The 22,585-nt window shown below is 32.6% G+C and overlaps 1 long non-coding RNA gene and 2 other non-coding genes across 3 annotated transcripts; 1 reads left to right on the top strand and 2 right to left on the bottom strand.

Moving 5' to 3' along the window:
* Positions 1 to 3,213: 3,213 nt before the first annotated feature.
* Positions 3,214 to 3,333, top strand: MIR396D (microRNA MIR396d). Its single transcript, NR_127817.1, has one exon. It is a non-coding gene; the product is annotated as a microRNA MIR396d (primary transcript).
* A 4,268-nt stretch (positions 3,334 to 7,601) lies between these two features.
* Positions 7,602 to 9,913, bottom strand: LOC132254639 (uncharacterized). Its single transcript, XR_009466922.1, has 2 exons — positions 9,464 to 9,913; positions 7,602 to 9,320 (listed from the first exon to the last, which is right to left on the bottom strand). It is a non-coding gene; the product is annotated as an uncharacterized LOC132254639 (long non-coding RNA).
* MIR396B (microRNA MIR396b) lies at positions 9,546 to 9,653 on the bottom strand. The gene has a single exon (NR_127816.1). It is a non-coding gene; the product is annotated as a microRNA MIR396b (primary transcript).
* Positions 9,914 to 22,585: the final 12,672 nt, after the last annotated feature.

The following is a 22,585-nucleotide window of genomic DNA, read 5'->3' as shown; positions in this document are numbered from 1 at the left end:
ATAAAATAAAGTAGTATTATAGGTGGTTAAGCTAAGCATAGGGGAGAAAAGTCTAAGACCATGAATGGCAACCAACCAGGGGTGAAGCCATTGATTCATGCACAATGGCATGCATAGCATTAAATTATTAGTTCAAACAACAACAACCACCAAAGAGGGCTGAAGTTTATAGGGAGGTCTCATCAATACATAATATAGACAACCAACCAACCAACCCAACCAACCCCTAGGCTGCAGCTACATCTAAAGACTAATCATCAATCCTTAATTTTGTGAGGTCACATTGAAGGAGGATAGCCTAGTTGATCCAAAAAGTTGATCTTACCATATATTGTAATCAATACATAGTACTTACCTACAAGGTTTTGTGTGAGAATTGATCACTCTTTAGTCATTAGTCTTTACCATAGGGTCAATTAATTAACAATTGATTTGAAGGGTACGTACCCTTTCATGAGGTCAATGTCGTGCGTTAGATTTTATAGTAAAAAAAAAAAAAAAAAAAGATATAGAATAAAGTGGTAATTAAATTAAAGAAAAAGAAGAGGAGGAGGAGGAGGAGGAGGGGGAGGCGGGTGAGGAAGACAAAGGATGTGGGTTAAATCAAAGGACAAAGGGCCTTGAATCGTGTCGGGCATGTGTGTTTGTGGATAGTGTCAGTGATATGCTGACAAAGGAGTAGATGAACACTTCTATGCAATTGTCCCCTACTTCTCACACCTCCTACTCCACACTTACCATGCATGTTTTCACTTTAGCCAACTCCTAAATCCTAATTACCCACTTTCTATATTATTATATATAGGCATAGGTTTTCTTGGGATACATTTATATTTTTTTATTAGTTTACAAATATAAGATATAAATATTTTTTAAAACACATTTTTAATTATTATAAGGTAGTTTTGATTTTGCTTTTTATTTAAAAAAAATTTATTTAGTAGTTATGGAACAAAAAGTTATTAAGCTTTTCGATGATTTTTCAATATGTTTAAATAACTAATTCTTGTTGTGTATAACTAATCATAAGTGTCAATTTTTTAGTTTTTTTTTCTATTTTTATGTTATTTTTTGTTCTAGAAAAATTATAAGAAAAGACGATTTTCAATTATATGACTGATGATATCTTGAATTTACTTAGTGTTAGTTGTTACGAAGATTTGAGTCCTATGGAGGATTCTAAGGGTTTGGTCATGAAAAGTTCATCCATTATTTATATATATATATATAAATTATTGTTATATTAGGTTTTATAATAAAAATGTAAAAAATTAAATTATTTAATTTTTTATAAAAGAATTAAAATAAGTTTAAAGTAATATAAAAATATAATTTAATAAATTTAATTTTTTTTTCTTTCTATTTCTCCTCAAATTTTCCAAAAAAAAAAAACTTAACCTTAATTATTTAAATTTCATCCTAAAACTATAAATAATAAAAATAATCTCTAAAATAGTAGAGCATAAATGACATCATATTTCTATAAAATTGTGGGGCTTGTCCACAAATACAAAATAATAATTTAGACAAAAATAAAAGAACATTATTACATGAAATAATATTAAAATATTCATAGGATTCCAAATTTAAAGAATTAGTGAAATTAAATTTCAAATGTAAATCGAAAATTCACCTCATAGGATTCTAAAATTGTCCTATGACTAATTCAATGCTAAACAAATTGTTAAGCTGGCTTGTCACTTTGAAGATTGTGTTGTGGGTTGAGAGACAACCATGGCCATGTTTTTAAAAATGAAATGATATAAAGGTGTCGTGATGAAGCAAAAGAATTCTTTTTTTATTTTTATATTCCATTCCCGATTCCTCCAACTACACATCAAATCACAATTTCTAATTTTGAAAAATGCCACGTCAAATTAGAAAATATTTTAAAAATCATCTCATTCCCCTCCTGCTAAAATCACCATAGTTGCATCAAACCATGCTTGGGTAAATAAGCGAAAGAAACCAATTTAACACATAGGATTGATGTGAAAGACCAAATTTCAAACCCCACAAAATAAAAATTAAATTATTACTTTTTTTGTTTTGTGCACGTGCTTTTATTTCACCATTGGAGCACTGAATTTTCGTGCACCGAGTTAGGTGGGTTAGCGAAGATATTTAAAAAAGAAAAAGAAATATTAATTAATAAAGGGGTTAGGATAATGAGAAGGTGAATGACAGCTAACATTCACCGTAACAAGGGAAGGCTCATTGTGCCTTAACGTGCGCACCCTCGCCCCCCTTCCCCTCCGTCATCGTACACCACACCCACTCCGACAAAGAGACCTCCTTCCCGGGAAAAACGGGGTGTATTGTATTTGTCACTTACACCTTCCACACCTGTGGGTCAGCCTCACATGCCTGCATGTGAACACTCCTCATTTCACTAACATTTCCCCTTAATTCACTTTAATTTCATTTTACTCTCTCCCTCCGTTACGTTCCCTCACCTCCTTTCACCGGCACGTGTCGCTCACCCGCCGTCCCGTTGTCAATAAAACACTACAATTTATATTTTATTTTCTTTTCATTTAACGTTAGTAGGTTAGTACGCCGCATTCTTTCATACAATGTAGTTATTAGCTTTAATGAGAATTTTTTTTTTTCCAAATATTTAAATAATAAAAATAAATAAATAAATAAATAAAGTTTTGCATGGAGGCATTGGGGCCAGGGAGGAGCTCTCCATCGACTGGTGATTTGAAAGTAAAGCACACATGCTCAAAAGCGCGTAGCACTAGATTTTTTATGAGGGGTTAAAGTGGACAGATCTGATGTGGGGCCCAGGTGTGTGCCCCCACTAGGGTTACCATCACCATTAGATCCGGCCGGTTGCATCCCAGCCGCACGTATATTCATAACAGACCTATACAATAATAATAAATAATAAATAATAATAATAATTTTTATTTATTTTCTTTTTAAAGAGGGGTTAATGAGATGGGGATCAAACATAGCAGCTTTAGAATAGGTTGAAAAGGGTGGGGTTCAGTTCTCTTAGGTGCCCTAATATTCTTCTTGGGATTGGTGGTAAAAGACCTCAATTCTCCTATAAATACGGCCCCTCTCCCTTCTGTGAGCCTCCACACTTCTCCTCATCTCTCCTCTTCTCCTTCCATTTCTCTCTCCTTGAGAAGCTTTCTGTATGAACCCATCTCCGTCATCATCGTCGTCGTCGTCGTCGTCGTCTTTTTTACAGATGACCCTCTTTGTATTCTTCCACAGCTTTCTTGAACTGCATTTTTCAGACTACTGGTGTGTTTTTGTATGCACTCAAAGTCATTGTAACAGTTGCGGTTCAATAAAGCTGTGGGAAGATACCAACAGGGTCAACAACATTTTCGTTTTGGAAGCCGCCGCCTCCTCAATCTGATTGGGTTTCGCTCTCTCTTTCATCGGCTCGCTTCTTTCAGCTTTGAATTCTGTTTTTTGTGGATGTTATTGAGTGAATTATGTGTCTGGATGTGAGAATTCTTCACGACCCTAATAGGAATACCAATAGGAATGCCAGATTCACGGGTATACATACGAGGCTTCCTCATATTCCTTTTAACTTTTCTCTTCCTTTTATTTTTTCTGTTGGTTGATGATTCCAATGGTTTAATTGTTGGTTTATGAAAGGTAGATCTTGCGGGTGAGATGTGGGTTGACCCAAATGGATTTCAGCTTTGATATGAATAGATGTGGCATTTGCGTATGTGAAGTTCTTGATATATGGATTCCTTTTTTTGCCTTCAGAATTGAAGAAAATGGACAGAAGGTTTCCTTCTTCTCCATTTTCTTTTGAATTTCATCTCATCATTTGTTGCAATAGAACCTGCTACTAGTAGAGAATTCAAAGATATATGGTTCTCTGTCTGCTGCACTCCTTGGTAAGGGGGAGTCAGATTCATTGAAGGAGAGAATATTATTATTTAGTAGAAGAGGTTCTCTGTCTTTCTATTGAATATTTTTCGATCAATGTTGTCTTTCTGGATGTTCTTGTTTATTTATTATTATTATTTTTCTCTTCTTCTTATTATTATTGTATCAGTTGTGTTTGTACACACCCTTCTGTAGGTACCATTGCAGGCAAAAGATAAACTACTTGTGGATCAAAACCCATCCCTTAATATTCAAAACCAACATGGTAGCTACAGACCCATATCGATCCATCTGTATCTATGGATGATCATGCTGAGTCAATCGATAAAGTAACATTATTTTTCAGTCATTTTTTTATATACTCGATCTATGTATATATGTTATATCAAATGCATTAGGGCAAGCTTAATAGAAAACAGCATCTTACATGATGAGTGAGTATGCTTTATCATGGACCCATCATTTTATCTCATTCTTTTATCAATAAATAAAGCATTCAATTGTATTCCTTCAGATCTGTACATACGACTTTATGCTAGAGTTAATAGGATGATTTGAGGAATATATGGTAAATTATTTTTAAGCGTATTAAGTATGTTAAATTATGAATCCTGTGAGCATATATATACAGAAGTAATTAATAAAAATGAAGAATTTGCTGTTGTTGATCAGTGCTAGCTAGCTAGCTAGAAGGACCACACAAGGTAACATTGCCTTTTTGTCATCTGAAACCTCCCCACCAACTTAGTTTATATAAGCTTTTAAGCCATTTATACAAAGACTAAGTGGTTAGGTGAAGCTTTTATGAAAAGAGATTGAACATAAAAACACCAAGAGAAGTAACCAAAGGAGTGCACAACTGTTGTTTTCCATCTTAAAAAGGGAAACCCAGATAAAAATGCTGCAGCAGAAGCTTGTACAAGAAAATTAGGGTTTTTGCCACAACTGAGGTAAAGACAAGTAAGTGGGCAAGAAAAAAGCGAGACCTTCAGATCAACTGCAAGAGACATGTTGTTTTGTCTTGTTAAGGCTCTTGGGATGCCTTAGAATCAGATCCCAGTGTTGCTGCTTAGCTTCTACTTGTATGGCAAAAATAGTAAAGCATATTTTTATCAGCACTAAGTGGAGCTCTTGCATGGCCCAACTCATAAACCACAGTAAGCCCCCCATGTGTCCTGGAAGTGAGGCCAATGTGCCAAACCTGATTTTCATATACAGTTATTTCTCTGACTGATTTACAACCAGTTATCAAATGGGACAAACCAATTCTGTCTACAGCTTAACAATAACTGGTTTCTTTATGGAAACCTAGCTGGATTTCACAGACGGCTGCTTTCTCAGGCCCTGCTGGAATCTGCCCAATTAACCATTCACCTATTTGGTTGTTATAAAGGTATTGCACTAATCCTTTGATCTGTCTACTATTAATTATATATATGATGAGGTGTGTCATAATGTTCCTTCCCCACAAACCTTTCACATTTTCTTATGGGTTCATCTTTGGTTTGAGATTCCTTAATTATTGTTATCTTCCTGTATGATATTGGAGGAACCACTGTTTGCCCTTTTTTTTTTTAATGTTCTTTTGGATCTATTAGTTTGGTGTGCCCTCTTTTCTGCTTTACTTTAAAGTGTCAAGTTCATGATTTTCACTAATGCTGTAGATTTAAAGTTAAACATATTGTATTAAAATATATATAAGTCCTAACTCATCAAACTGATAAGAAATTATTAATTATTCTCCACCTATCAAAGTCAAAAAGTCGTGGTCTATTTGTCTGGTTCAATTCATGGATCTTCATTTTGGACAAGAAGATAGGGTTGAAAAAAGATGAGGACTAGATGGGTTGGTAGTATAAAATCAAGAGAAGGTAATTAAAGTAGATAAATGAATCAAACAAAGTATTCTTGATTTGGTTGTCTTAATGTTGTCTTATTCATTCAACCGTTATATGTGATGTGGGGATGATTCCAATTGCCTTTAGCACCTCAAAATAACCTGAAAAGATCAGCATTCTTATCCCTTTATATTTCAGAGCAGAAAATCTTTAACACCAATTTGCTCACTGTTTTGAAGTGATTTTCATTTAGTAGTAGTACTTGTGATTCATCCATGTATATCTCTCCATACACGGGTGCACAGTCGCAGAAAGGTGCATGTATTTTTGTGCTTTTTGTTTGTATTGATGCAAGTCAGGTGGTCTGTATTTGGGCTGCTTCAGATTGTTTAATATGGAAAGATGGATGGTAAATCAATGTTAACATTTTTCTTTATATATGTAGAAGTTTTAAAATTTTGTTTCATTTGTTTCCTTCCTTTGTTCAAGAATATTTGTCAAGGAAACCACCATGAGACTGACAGAATTCCCAGTTTCTTAATCCAGTGAATGCTTTTACCTTTCTATATATTTTCATGAAAATCAGTTTCCACTTATATATGAATCATCTACTTTCACTATTGTCCATATATATCATAGCAACACCTTTTGAATTATGGTTAGCTATATTGGCTAGGTACATCATGGGAAGTTTGAATTGTCATGAGTACTGCTAAGCATTGTTGCATTGCCTTCATCTCTTCCATCCATTGATGAAGCTATATAGCTTTAATACAATTTTCATGGCTTTTCTTTAGTTCTTTTTTTTTTTTCTCTGGGTACATTTGTTCATGGTCGACAAAGTTGCCATTTCTTTTTGTTGTGCACTTTCACATCATATAAAGTGTATGGCTTCTGCAGCAGTTTCTTCTTATGATGCATCGCTTTTTGATGGTTGTGCAAGGTTAAATGCTAATAGCGACATGACTGTGCCATTCCCCCAACATATCGGGGCAGCATTATTGCTTCTCCATGCCTTTTCTCTTTCATTTGCTAATGATTCCCTGAGGCTAAACCTTCATCCAATGTTTCTCAACCCTTTCTTCCAAGCCTATCTGGCTGTAATGAATATTTTGATTCATAACTTCATTGGTAGCATTTAGTTTTGTGTATTATATCCTCTTCTTTTAACTAGCTACAACTCTCAAACATTGTGAATCAACTTGTCAAGGCACATGGCCCTCGTCCCACCACATCCCATGTGCACTTCGGAAGCAAATACGTACCTAGTCTTAATTATAGTTTCATCGGCCTCTTGAACATTTATTCTACTCATACGTTTTCTTGGAATTTGTCATCATATATTGATATTCATTAGTTTGCCTTCAAATTTTTTATCTTCTTTTTCCCCTAGCAGCTGTGTTGGCTACGTACATTTGAAAAGGACGATGTCTTCGCCTCTAGTTATGTTGAAAAGAAGAGAAATTCATACCAACAGGCAACAAAACACAGCAGTAGCATCTTGTTTTTTTGATGTTTTATCTTATTGTAGACATTAACTCTGTAATTTTATCTTGAATTATTTTGATGCCTTGGAACTGGTGACCCTCAGCCTTAAGTCATGCAAACATAACTTGATGCCACAATATGTTTCAAGATCTCTAGAAAGCATTTCCTCAATCCTCAAATCTCATCAATTTCTTCTCTAGGACAGGCAGCAATAGCCACATTTTCCTTTTCTTTTTCCTTTGCTTGAAAGTATACTACATACAATTGTTTCATTTCAAGGAACAAATGCAGAAAAACTTGCAACTCATGGGACCATTTTATAGATTTACATATATACTTAAACCCTTGATAAATATTTCTTTTATAAGAATAGATACCAGGTGGATTGTGTGTGGCTTCTTCAAGTCTACTAAACATCCCCAGACAAACTGATCTTGAGATGCATGCCATTCATTTCTATATCAGTATAATATGTACAAGTATTCCTGTCATAATTGTTGCTTGTGATTACATTGCATGCTCAAACAATATAAATGACTTCCCAAATTGTGACTGGAGATTGCAGAAGCACCAATGAATTCAAACACAAAGAAGATGGGTGTTTTGTTTTGGGAGCAGTACTACTTCTCTCACCACAATATCTCCTTTCCTTAACTCTAAAATTCCTCTCCCACTGGCTTCATTGACTTAGCAGGCTGCATCATGAAGTATGTAAATGAGTGAGATGACAATCAATAGATGTACGAGGTCATCAGATCAAACCTGTCAGACAATTTGTTAAGTCAGCATGCAGCCATGTGCCGTCTGAATCACCAAGCTCACACACTATTAGACAGCTGAATTTGATAGCATGAAGACTGATGATTGGGGCTGTATTGCAGAACAAAAGAGCATGCATGCTGTCTCAGCAAAAAAGTAGGACAAGTTGCCAAAGGGTGTGCAGCATTTTGGAAGTATTTCTCAAGTACATTTCCTTTTCTCATTGCTTCTCAATATTTTTGCCTACTTTCAAATTAAAAGCATTTCCCTAGTGCTTACTGCTAACAAAGTAGTGCCTAAACTAAACCATGCTGCAGCTTATACTTATAGGATGATGCTTTGGTTATAACTACTGATCTTAGTCTGATATTTAATTTTCTCTGGAAGCAAAATTAGAAAAATAAGGGCTGATTTTAAGCATTAATTGCTATTCAATGCAGCAAAATCTTCTTTCTTAAGTTGTGTACAGCACTACCTTACTACATTGTCTTTCTAATTTTTAACTAATTTTCAGGGACTGACAGGCTTGTTGCTTTGTCTTGGCAAGAACATTCAAAGCAATGTGGTTTACACTTTGTTGGCTTGCTTCCTGTAAAGATTCCCGATGAATTTAAAAATGGCGTGAAGATTATTATCTTGTAAAATCCTGGAGTTTTTTTTTTTTTTCTTTTCTAGTTTCTCTGCAAACAAACAAAGGAGCAGCAGGTTGAGTTAAGATGCAATGCCATTGATGAAATGCAGGTGATATAAAATTGTAGGATATATACAAAAATAATCATAAAATCATAATGAATTTCGAAAAGTGATTTCATCTGCCAGTGCTGCTCTCTCTCTCTTTTTCTCAGAGGTTAAAAAAAATGACTCTCACATGGGGTTCACATGGTGACAAAGTTTAACCCTTTTCACGGAAATGTAGGAGATTATGTGGAAGAAAAATCAAAAGGCCCAGCAAGAAGAACTATCATTATACTGAGGATAAAAAGGAAAGGCAGGGAATCTTCTCTCAAGGAGATCTCAGTTTTCATCATCACTTTGATTCAACCATATATGGATCGGTATTGATGGGAAATTTACAATCAATGTTTCTACTACCCTCTCCATGCATGGCTCAAACGTGTTGCAGTCGATTCAGAAAAATTCGAAAAGAAAAAGAAATGTTTCTGAATTGTTTTTACCTTTTTCTCTTCATGGGGTTCCATCTCTTGACATAATTCAGGCAATTCAACAGACAGATCTAAACTTTTTTTCTTTTTCTGGGAAAAAAATTTGTAAACAATCATGAAATTAAATGATGGGAATTACCATAATCCATGTATGGAAAGATCACTGGAGCAGCATCCTTCCACCAAACCTTGTCATTTTTTTCTACAGGAAAATGCAAGAAAAATGTGATCGAAGAATCACAAACAATAAACCCAAAGCACCAAAAAAAAAAGTGGGGGAAAGAAAAGAAAAACAACTTTCTTGAAATGGGTTAGCCTGATAAAAGCTGGGAGTATGAGAATTACCGTGAAGAATGCACCAAAAGGAAAATGGAATTAGACCATTAATTGATCATCGCAGCCCAAAACAGCAAGCAGAAGTCCTGAAAAGCCATGGTTTCCCACAGCTTTCTTGAACTTCAGTGGATGGGTAAACGTAGGAGACCACCAAACAGGGAGAAGAAGTTCAAGAAAGCTGTGGAAAAGCATGGCAGGACTTGCAGAGAGAAAAAGTTGCTAATCTCATAATATTCATCTCCATGAATCTCTCTCATTCTCACTCTCACTCTCACTCTCACATGTCTTTAATTTCCACCGTGACGTTAATATTAAGATGGAAAGAAAGAGGAGGAAGAGAAAGGAAGGAGATGATGAAATGAAGCATGCCCATACAATTTCTCTCATGGACCACACTATCACATAATCTCTCTACCAGCTTTATAGAGAGGGTGCAAGGGAGTTGAAGTGAGGGTGAGTCTCGTGGGTTCACTTCGCTCACAAGGCCCATTTTACCCACAACGTACCTACTTTTGTTGTGAGTGCTCAGTGGGGTATGAGGGCTACGTCAGAAAATAATGTCATAAAAAATAAATTAAATAAAAAAAAACATACCCAAAAGAGAAAAAAAAAATTTTGAAAGCCAAGCCATCTCACATCCCATCCCATCCCCATCACATGCCACCATGTGATTACGATCCGTGATTATTTTTAAGGTATGGGTGTGTTTATGGCCTCCCAACTGCTATGTTTTTTCTAGATCAAACTTGTATTATTATATGTGATCATTTTGTTGTGTTATAGCATCACTCCATCCTCTAGGCTTCTGGCCACATGTCATGCTTGTTGCTTTGGATTCAATTTATGTGCATGTATGCATGTCTAGTTTATGAATGCATGCTTATGCTTCACATCATAATATATATATATACACGTGGATTATGCATAATTTATGTTATCATTATTGGAAATTAATTTTAAAATAACTAAAAGAGGATTGTAACAAAACATTAAGAAATTTTTTTTCGTATTTCATTCTATTATAAATTTTTTTAAAAATAAATATAATTAAATTTAATTTAAAAATAATATATTTTTAAATTATTTAATCTTCATAAAAAAAAGTGAAACATGCTTAAATTATCATGTCAAAATAATTTATTAATTTTAAATTTATTTTTAATATTTTTTAAAACTTTTTCTTTTCTTTTATTTTTTTTTCAATTTTATTTTCATTAATTTTTTTTTTTGGAACTAAAAATTGCATATATGTTTTACTCTATTAATATAGTTTTATTCTGTATTTAAATTTTAAAAGAGTGTATGATATGATGGATAGATAATTATAAAATTAAATAATGTGATTGGTACGATATAAAGAAAATCATATTTTAAAATTATCATAAATTTGTGGGTGGGCTAATAGTCCAAGAAGACCCGGACAAAGTGGCTAGCCCTGGACAACCTTTTGGGTCTGAAAAAGTAAAATAAAAGGTAGAATGGTTCAAAATCTTGGAAAGCGCCTGCAGGAGTAAATTTAGTAATTCTATTGTGATTTAAATTTAATTAAAATACTTTGAATTGAGTTGTTTGATATGCATGTAGGAATGCTAAAAATTAATTTTTAAGTACCAAAAATATAATGACCCGTATTTAATTATGTAAATATTGTTCATTCTGAATCTAAATGAGTCATCACAATTTAAAAATATGTTTACATGGTTAAGAGTAACTCATATAGCAGAAATAATTTTCTCTCATATCTGATGGAAACATCACGAACACCCTTCATATAAATTCAATATTCTCATTGTGTCTTACGAGATTGCAGGGTCAAACTAATAGACAATCTTCATAAAACCAAATCGATCATCACGCTAGGGTTAGAGGTCGACTTTATACTATTTTTAACAACTTACACTCGACTATATAAGTATTGTTCACTTTGAGTACGAAGGTGCCCTTATGACTTTAAAATAAGTTTATAAGATTAAAAAATTTAAATTTTCTCTCATATCTAATATGAGATATCACTAAAAGAAGGAAAAATTAAGATAAAAATTTAATAGAAAATATATAAGTTTTTTTGTGTTGGGTTAAATTTTTTTTTACTTAATCAAAAAATTTAGAGTAGAGCTTGTCTTCTCAAAAGAATATTATTTGGAAATGCTTTTTCTTATATGAAACAACCATAAAAGACACTTAGAATGGCTCCTCTATGCCCTCTCTAAGTGGATGATACATAGGTCATGGGTCATGGGTCATGGGTCATGGATATGGTATCCATAATAAGGAGATGGGACAAAGAATAACAAGAAATAGAATATAAAAAGAGGGATAACATAAGAAATGGTCATGTGACATGACATGATAAGAAGCCAAATGAGATGGTGGGTGATGTAAATGTGGAGGGATGGGTGATCAGAAAATTTGTTGGCGTGGTGGAGGGTGGGCCTGGTGGTTGAAGGCTGTGGTGGTGGTGGGGGTCCACTCTCCTCAACTGGGCCTCTGTTTATCAAAAAATTCACAAGACCCGTTACTATCAGGTCCACCTCATCACCACCTGTTTTCATCAGTTTGATATTCAGTTTGGGTGGCCTTCCCACCTGTACGGCCCCCAGTGGTTTCCCTTCATCCACTTATTTAATTTTCCATTTTTTTCCTTTTTCCCAAATAATATTTTCTTAAATAATAAAACCGGAGACTTAAGCCGTTCAGCCATATTTTCTTAAACTTTTTAAATTCAGTTTCTAATATTTTATAAAAATAAATGTATTTGATAAATTATTTTTAAAAATATTTTTATTTATTTTAAAAAATCGATTGAAAATAATATTATAAATTTTTAAAAATAATCCTAAAAAATCATTTTTAAATTACACAACCAAATATACTCGTAATTTCATTTTCTCATCTTCTAATAAAAAATCATATACTTAGAATTGTCACTCTCATAATCCATAATCGATATGATCAATTAATTTATGAGTAAATGGTTAATGATTTATGTCAAAATGTTAATTTGAGCTCTTAATTTGTATCATTTTATTGGAGCATCTAATAAATATATAAAAAAAAAGGAAAAAAAAAAACCTTAGATAAATAATTAAATAATGAGCACTGAAATAGTGAAGAGAAAGAAGAGTAGGTGATCAGGGAGAGAGAAGGAGGAGGGCAATCCAACATACAGCGGCGGTTCACATCAAATCACAGAGTCACACGTGGGTAGGCGTTTACACGTTTGGGAGGTATCGATCATGTGACGTCAGGATCTCATCTGTCGCTTTTCCGGAACTCTCCCTATCCCGTTTCTGTCACTGCCTCCTATGTTTTCACGTGCCGCCGGCGCATTTTTAGCCTTTCTCTTCCCTCGCACCGTCTTTTCAACCCCTTTTTGATATACTCACCCCCCGAGGCATGCAACTTTCATGCAGAATCCTATATCATTTCATTGCAACCCTTCATTGATGATGAGAAGATAATTACCAAATGATTCATCACAGCAATCCCAACCCATCTAACCATCTCTCTCATGGGCCTCGGTGGGCAAGTCTGCAATTAGTGAGGTCAATAGACACAGTAGATTACATGTATTGGAAACATTCTTTAAAGATGCTTTGGAATTCAAATGTTGGTGCTAACCTTTTAGACAGCTTTTATCAAAAGTGGGGTTTGATGAAATTAATGGAGAATCTTCATCGGATCAATCTATTTTGATTGTTGTTGTCATGCACGAGCACAGGCCACTTTTTATTTTTATAGCCTAGCAATGATCTTAGAGGATCTGCGTAGGCTTCCTTCTAGGTTTTTTCATTATAAATAGATTAGATGGGAAGTCTTGAATCTAGTTTGATTTTCAAATGGCCAGGTAACAATTGCTATGGATTAAGGCTTAAACCCATGTATGAACAAGTAAGATTTTTATATTCCTTTTTTATCTTTCAAGCATAAAAAAAGAACTAGAAGCACTTTCTGGCATCACTACAAAACACACCCTTAGAGTGTGTTTACTAATGATTATAGAAAGTGTTTTTAGTATTTTTAATATTTAAAGGATGAAAATTTTCAAGTGTTATAGAAGTTAAAAACACATTCAATAATCACGGTCAAATGCACTCTAAGGTGGTGTTTGTTTTTTTACTTAATTCTAAATAGAACCTTAATGCTTAATAGTATTAAATATTAGGTTATTTGTTTTTGTAATATTTTATTTCTATTAAGTATTAAAAAGTAAAAAAAACTAATATGTTATTTTTTCTATTTAGAAAAAGCTACATATTTTGGCTTTTTCTATTTAGTAAAAAGTTTATAATAAATCATGAAAAAGTAGAAAAACAAACAATCTAAATTTTAAAACTAAATTGCTTTTAGCAAAAAGCCAAAAAAAAAAAAAAACACCACCTAAGAGTATTTTTGTTAGTGATTTTAAGAAATGTTTATAATTTTTTTTATACTTGAAAAATAAAATTTTCAAGTATTAAAAATGGTAGAAATACTTCGTAAAATTACTGTCAAGCGTATTTTAAAAAAATGTTAAAAGTGTTATTTAGAATTACTATCAAACGGATTTTAGAGTACATTTGACAGTGTTTTTAGTGAAAGTATATATTTTTTTAAAGTGTTTTTAAAAAAATCATATATAAAGTGAATTTGAAAATTATTTTAGAAAGTATTTTTAATCTTTTTAATACTTGAAAAATAAATTTTTTTAAGTATTACAAATGCGGTTCTTAAGTGTAGTAACATGTGAGTTTTTCTTTATTTTATAGTACTTAATAGAACTAAAATATTTAAACAAAAAAAAAAAAAAACAAACAAACTACTAAACTCTTAATATTATTAAACACTACTTAATTTTAAATTCTATTTAGAATTAAGTCAAAAAAATAAACACCATTTTTGTCTTACTTTTAAATAAATGTGAATCTAACTTTATTAAATATGAAGGGATTTGAATTCATAAGAGTTATATATTTGTTTTTATTGATTTTTGAATAATGGAAAGTGATAAATTTATTTATTTTTATATGTAAAAATGATTTAAAAATTAGTAAGTAGATGTTTGTCTTTATAGAAAAAATTATTATTATTGCTCTTATTTTACATAATTAAGATAAGATCTTTGGAAATTAATATTTAAAAAATAAAATTAATTTAATATTTTTCACATATAGCAAGATTTATTAAAACAAAAAATTCAATAATTTATCATTGTGATAATTATTAAAATCATTATTATTAATTTTTAATAATTCATTTTATGGAGTTCAAAAATCATCATTTTATATAAAAACTATGATATTTCACATCGGGTAAGGGAAAAATATCATAACATTATATATGTATGAGTTTCCCTTAATTATGTATCATTCAAAGTTGACGATATGTACATGAGAGAAAGTAAATTATCACAAATGATAGTAGAATCAAGCGAAAAACATTTCATTCAAACAAAATTATCTCTAAAAAGTTTAAAATTCAACTTCACACTTGTAAGAAAAATGTGAAATATATATATATATATATATATATAAAATTACTTTTAGAATCAAAGTAAAAAATAAAAAGAAGATTTTATTGTGATTTAAAGACAATAAAATAATTTTTTTTTTTTTTTGGCAAAAATAGTTCATAAAAAAGACATTTTCAGATGACATTACAGTGTTGTTCTTTTAGAAAATTTAAATAATTTCCACTGCTAATGCGATCATGCCTAATTCTAGAGAACTCACTCATGAATCACATTGTAGATCGTACAAATGATTTTGAAATTAAACTTCAACTTTTCTTCTACAGTATGTCTAATTTATATTTAAGAATATTCTTCTAGAATAATACGAATAGAGAGAGAGAGAGAGAGAGAGAGAGAGAGAGAAGTAAGTGGTCATAGGATTCAGGGCAAGCGTGTGGAAGGACAGAGGGAATGATAAGATGGTTATGATATAATTGCGTTATTGTGATTGTATTGATGACGGGACCCACCATTCCATCATCACATGCATCCATTTCACTCTTTGAATGCTCCTCCTCCTCTCATCAATCATCATTCCTCCTCTCTCTCCTCCCCACTTGCTTCATCGACTATATACATATTACGTACCACCACCACCACCACCACTACCACCACCCCCATCCCATCATTCTCCTCCTTTCTTTCATCATTTCCTCTCCCGTACAAAATACCCATAATCTCACTCTTCCACACTTAACCGAATTACTTCTAATTTGAATACAAATTAGAAGTTTCCATCACAACCTTCAAAAAGGCAAAAGTTAGATGAATGTACAACAAGGTATGCTTGCAAATATGCCAGATTTTAAGGAGACATGTTCTACGACAATTAGCAAGTCTTAGGTGTTTTAAAATACATATAACATCCATGCATATGAGACGTTTGATCAAGTAGACGAAGGAAATTGGATGGGGGAGCATGGTAATAGAAAGCAGAGCGAAGTACTGGATTGGAATCGGAAAAGGGAATAAAGGCGTACGTAGAACGGGACGGGGGGCGTGAAGGGTGATTGAGAGAGCCACAGTTGTCTGTTTCCGTTAGAGTCAGTGTCATGGGGTCACTTACCAGCCTGTTCACGGTTCACCCCCCGTCCCCCCCTCCTCTTTCACAATAAATTTAAAACCAATTATAAAAGTGATGCTGTGGCAGCCGTTGGATCCTTGTGAGGCTTGGAAAAGCAACGGCAGTGATGGCCCCCACTTCCAACAGTCTTTTACTCCATGGGCCCCATTCCCTCAATTATCATCATTCATCATCACATGCGCCCTCTTTACTGTCTTAAAAAAATCGAAAATTTCCCACGCCCCTTATTTATTAATTATTCATTTATTATTTCATATAAATCTAAATTCCCCCACACGCGCCATCTAATTGGCTGCAATCTTCTCAAGAGCTGTTTGGGTCCCACATGAAAAGTGAAGTCAGTTAAGTTCTTGTGTAAAAAACAGGAGCCTCTGACTCTCTGGATGTATTCTGTATATTCCCTTCCTCTCACTTTTCGGAAAAACCCAAACTTTTTCCAAATTCTCCTCTTGGCCAGCCCATGCAAGGCCCATCTTTGCAAACATGGACCCTTGTTGTATTTGTAGGCCCACTAATGCAAATCCATTGAAGGACATTCTTTTCATCCGAGCCCACTTCTTTCTCAGTAAGGTCCACGTACATGTACCAAAAAAAAAAAATCAACTTACGATTTCAACTATCCTTTTTTACTTGGGAGGAGTTGTTTTGACTTTTGAGGTCAACCAACTTATATATGCCGACAGCCAATCCGTGCAGGTATTTCATGATTCCCGATATGGGCCAAAAGGAGAAATTGGGCTTCAGCCTGGGTCACTTTCATCTTTTGTCAGATTAGAAAACAAGGCCCAGCCTAATTCTTAGTCTGAATTTCTTTTTGTAGACTAGATTTCTAGGTGGAATTGGGCTGGCCCACATTTACTAATCTGAGAAACAATGCCCAAATGCCATACTTGGGCTTAAATAAAATGAGGGTCAAGCCCAATTTATATATTACGACTAATTTACTCCTCTTCACCCAAATAATATGGATGTAAACCCGTACTCGTCCTTATTCACTTACATGCCATATTAATAAATATTTTTATTAAATATACTTAATAATATTATCTATTTATATGGTAATTTTTTTATAACTTATTTTTTGTTGATGCAAATTAGTAATTGTATTTATTTATTTTTTTAAATTATTCTTTTCAATGAATAAGAACTTATTTATGAAAAGATAACTATTTATAATATACATTTAAAAATATTTATTTTATTTAATATTTTAATGATATTAATTATTAATATTTAACACTTTTTAATATTAGAAATATTAAGGGATATCCAAGATCAAAAGGGTATATCATACCAAATTAATTTTCTTATTGTTTATTTTTTAAAATAAAGAAAATTAGCATACTTAAGAAAGGCGTTATGCCTATTTAAATGATCATACCATATTTAAAAATTAATAGATATTTTTATTTGTGATTAATATTTTGTATTTATGATTGATAATTGAATTTATTAAGACCGATGATACTTCTCATCACAATACGTCTTCCCTTGTAATTTATATATATATATGTTGATATTTCATAACGATAATACTTACATAATGCAAAAAAAGACATAATTAGAATACATGTACTACTAATGATGTTATGATTTGAAGAATATGTCCCCAATTATAATGAGTTTGAGGGTCTTATCTCAATTGAAACTTGGAACCTAGGAAGGCGTTCCAATTATAAGAAACCAAAAGAATAAAGAATAAACATAGAGACAACCTAGGATAACATCATAATGACGAGAGTCTAATGGAACAAAGAATAAACTTAAATAGAACCTAGGATGACATCTCAACGATGAGAAACCAAAGAAATAAAGAACAGATTTACATAAAACCTAGGATGGTGTCCCAATGATGAGAGTCAAAAGGAACTAAGAATAAACTTAGGTAGAACCTAAAATGACGTTCCAATAAAGGGAGTTCAAAAGCACTAGGAATAAACTTGGATAGAACCTAAAATGGTGTCTCAATGATGAGAAACCAAATGAACAAAAAATAAACTTAGATCAAACCTAAAATGGTGTCCTAATGCAGGGATTCCAAAGGAACTAAGAATAAACATAGATAGAACCTCAAATGGCATCCCAATGATAGGAGTTCAAAGGAACTACGAATAAACTTAGATAGAACCTAAGATGACGTTTCAATGATGAGAGTCCAAAGGAACAAAGAATCATAAGGGCACCGTCTTAGGTTCTATCTAAGTTTATTCTTAGTTACTTTGAATTTCAATCATTGGGATGTCATCTTAGGTTCTATCTAAGTTTATTCTTTGTTTCTTTGGACTTTCATCATTGGGACACTATCCTAAGTTCTATATCTAAGTTTATTCTTAGTTCCTTTGAACTCTCAACATTAGGAAGTTATCATAGATTCTAGCTAAGTTTATTGTTTGTTCCTTTAGACTCCCTTCATTTGGACGCTATTCTAGGTTCTATCTAAGTTTATTTTTTATTTCTCTATACTCTCATCATAAGGACACTATCCTAAGGTCTATCTAAGTTTTTTCTTAGTTCCTTTTCGTGTCCAAATGTGAACAACACCCTAACTTCTAGAGTTTTCCCAGGCCGGAGCGCATTCTATCTAACCACACTGTGGCAAATCGATATAAGTAGCTAAACAACTTGCTATACCATGGAAATGGATAGGCTATGGGACTAAGACTAATGACTTAACTGTTGATGTAAGGAGCCAATCATTGGGATGTCATCACAAGTTCTATCTAAGTTTATTATTTGATTATCACTAAATACAACTATTATAATACCTTTTTGTGGCAGCAATATATTGGTGTCACTTAAAGTATAATTTTAATGACAAAATTTAAACCATAACAAAATCTTGTCCCTGAAAGCTAAGTTTCTTTTAGTGGCAATTCCTTGAAAACTTGTGCATTTGGCTGCTATCAATTTAGTAAAAGTTATATTAGTGTCTCAAGCAAGTGTTATAATCTTTCTTGCATAGTTGGTGGACTATTCTTTGTTGCTATTACCTTCCTTCCTTACAACCACCTTAGGTATAGAAGTCATGATATCTTCCTCCAAACTTGCAGAGCTCTAGTAAAAATTTCTTCTATATTTGAGGACCTCTTTATATGTAATGAAATGATAGAGATTATTAGAGATAAAAAATTCTTTTTATCTTCTATACTTCATGATTGACAATTCACATACTCATGTATTCTCTCTCCTTAAATCATAGAAATGTTAAAGAAGGAATTCACATATCTCTTTTGTCATGAAGAATGTGTGTATTGTGAGATAAAAGTGGTACATAACTTTGAAAAAAAATAGATCAACCTGCTTAGGAAATAATGGAACCAAGGTCCTTCAAAACTTATTAAAAATGCCTTGCATGAAGGTGCAGCATTCCCTTGCATTAGGATTATGAGTTGGAAATGCATCAAATAATCCACTAAGTTTTCTTTACTATCATGAAATTTAGGAAATGTAAATCTTAGTGATATATATGTCTCAAGCATGTTACTAGTGAATGGACTATCATGTTTCAACTTACCTATCCTCCTCCACAGTTAGGACTCCTCTTGATGAGATCCATTAACTACATGTGGTATGGATAGAGTAAACATGAAATTGATTGTTTGAAATATGGCAATGTTTTGACTACATCATTATCTTTACCTAGAGCCTAATTTGATTGAGAAATAGATCGCATGCTTTACTTAAATTGTGTTTGTTGTTGCTTTAATTGCCTTTGCAGTAAGTGAATTGGTTCCTTTGTTGGCATTTCTTTTTCTATAATATGTGATCATTCATAATTATATTTGTATAATGGATTGATCTGAGAGTATCAATTGCTATATAAGTGAATCAATTGATTGAACATCCAAGAATTTTATGTATAAAAAATTAAAATTAAAAATAAGGAGTTAGAAAATTTCATTTTTTATGAATACTCTGTTATTACTTTTTGTATATAAAGTTTATGAGTAAAGAAATAAGATGAAAATGTATGACTTATGCAATTATATGAATGCATTCAAGTTGGTGGCTCATCATTATCCATTAATTTGTACATAATGTTTGCAAATAATGAGTATAACTCTCATGTAATATTTGATTGAAAGACTAAGAGTTATAAATCTCTTTTATAGTTAAGGTCTTAAGTCATACTCTCGTTTTTTTTACTTTTTGTTGTTTTACTTATAACAACATGACTATACAAGTGACCCATCCACCCATCCACTATATGAGAGAAATAAGTTGAAAATCTTGACAAAAACAACTCACAAGGTGATTTGGGCTCCCTTCAGAAATGTTATCGTATTATGAATCAAGGTAAGAATATAATCATTATTTTATCATTTTTTTAGTGTTTATATCTATTATGTTTTATGTATTCAAATTGATTTTCCGAAATAATTATTTCCGCATAAAGTTTCATTAACATCCTCTTCATCTAAGACTCCCTCCTCCTATGGCGACTTATGTTGCTAAGTTATGTTACTCAGCCACTATTCTTGGCCAAAGTGTATTCTTTCATCCATTTCTTTTTCTTTCATATCCTTAAAGTCGATTACACATTTGGACATTCGGTTTTAAAGTGAATAAATTATTTTTATATACTGCTTCAAACACATTTCATTTATTTTAACTTTGCAGTAAAAAATTTAAATAATTTAAAAATACATAAAATTTTAAATTAATTTTAATTATATTTAATTTTTTCATAATACAATCAAATATAAGAAAAGTCATTTTTCTCAAATTTTTTTCCTTCATGATATCAAGGATAATTACATATTTGGACATAGGGCGAAATTACTCGTCACATCCCAAAATTTGACTTTCCATTTACTAATTTTTTATAAATATAGTCAATAATTTGAAAATAGAATCTATAATTATTATAATTTTTTTCAGTTTTGAATAATTAGCTATTTTATTAAACAAGCAAATTACATATGATAGCTTGTGGAGGTACAAAGAGATTAAATATTTCCCAATACGACAAAGCACACATACTTTTCTTTTCGCAGCATCTCATCCCGAAGATTCGGTCATTCATGCATCCAAACAAAAGCCAAGTATCCGATGCTTGTTGCGACTAATAGACGGCACCCATTTGTATAGAATTTCATAAAGTCAGCAGTCACACTTAAGTCTTTTAATTAAACAAACCACAATTATGACACATAAGTTGCCAAATTTTCAAGCAAGACCAATTGTTATTATTAGTCCCAACTCCCAACCAACCAAACAGGGCCTTAACTAATTTCGACATGTTTCTTCGAGACATATGTGTGATTATTAGGTTCTTTCCCAACAAAGCAAGACTTGGAATTGGAATTGGAATCGTATTCCACGGATATCCAAGACCCACCTTGCTCTCCAAAGACAAATACAGGGCCAATTCGAAATTCTATGCTCCACTGAAGCTTCTTTCAGTGGGATATGGTTTTGGAATAGAAAAAGAAGAAAAGCCTGTAAAAGGCCCCCTTGGTCTCCTTCACGTTTAAGTCCACTCAAAGTCACCAACCACTTTCTCTCTATTTTTCTCTCTCTCCAAACAGCCACCAGACTTGGGTTTGAATTTTCCTTGGTAGGATCCAGACAAGTATGAATAAATTGTGTAGGGTGAGAAAGCAGTACACCCGTGTTTGGTATGTGGGCATGCTGCAGCGAAACATCATTCTGTTCCTTTCAAGGCCATTCAGTTTCAGTGGTATAAATCACTCTCATATTTCCATTTCAGCATTATCGTCACCCTCTGCCTCTGGTGCATAAACCAACCAAGCAATATATAGCCCTTTACACGCATGGGGCCCACTTCATTTAAATAAATTTGTTGGACACTTGTACAATTATTTATTTATTTCATGTCAAACGCGTGTTTTTAAAAAAAATAAAGGAGATATAGAAAGAAAAAAAATAAAATATCATGGGAAAAATAAGGTAAGGTAAATTTTTTTGGGATTCTAGGGCTTCGATTGAATTTTTAGAATGAAATGACGATTTTGTCTTCACTTAAACACGTCATATGTGTAGTAGATACGTCTTTTGTTTAATGCGGTTAACCGTATTTATGAGAAAATAATGTAAAAAACATATTATAGGTTCATGATTAAAGTGTAGTAAGCCTTTATTTTTATAAAGTCGTCGGTAAGACCTGTAATATTAAGAATTTAAGAAAGCAGAAGGTTGAGTTGACTCAGTGATAACCGTACATGGAGGGAAGAGTGTATTAATCAAGCCATACATAGCCTATTACACGCATGGGGCCCACTTTATTTAAATAAATTTGTTGGGCACTTGTACAATTATTTATTTATTTCATGTCAAACGCGTGTGTTTTTTTAAAAATTAAAATTAAAAAGTAAAGGAGAAATAGAAAAAAAATAAAATAAAATATCACGGGAAAAATAAGGTAAGATAAATTTTTTCGTGGTTCTAGGACTTCGAATGAGGGATCGAAGGATGATCAAAGGCGGGGGTGGGATTGGGGTTTTGAGGGGTTTTAGATTGAAATGATGATTTTGTCATCATTTAAATACGTCGTATGTGTAGTATGTACGTCTTTTGTTTATTACGGTCAACA

Source organism: Vitis vinifera, chromosome 11 (assembly GCF_030704535.1).
Source record: "Vitis vinifera cultivar Pinot Noir 40024 chromosome 11, ASM3070453v1".
NCBI lineage: Eukaryota > Viridiplantae > Streptophyta > Magnoliopsida > Vitales > Vitaceae > Vitis > Vitis vinifera.
Note: the sequence above shows the minus strand (reverse complement) of the source record. Positions and strands in the feature narration are given on the sequence as shown.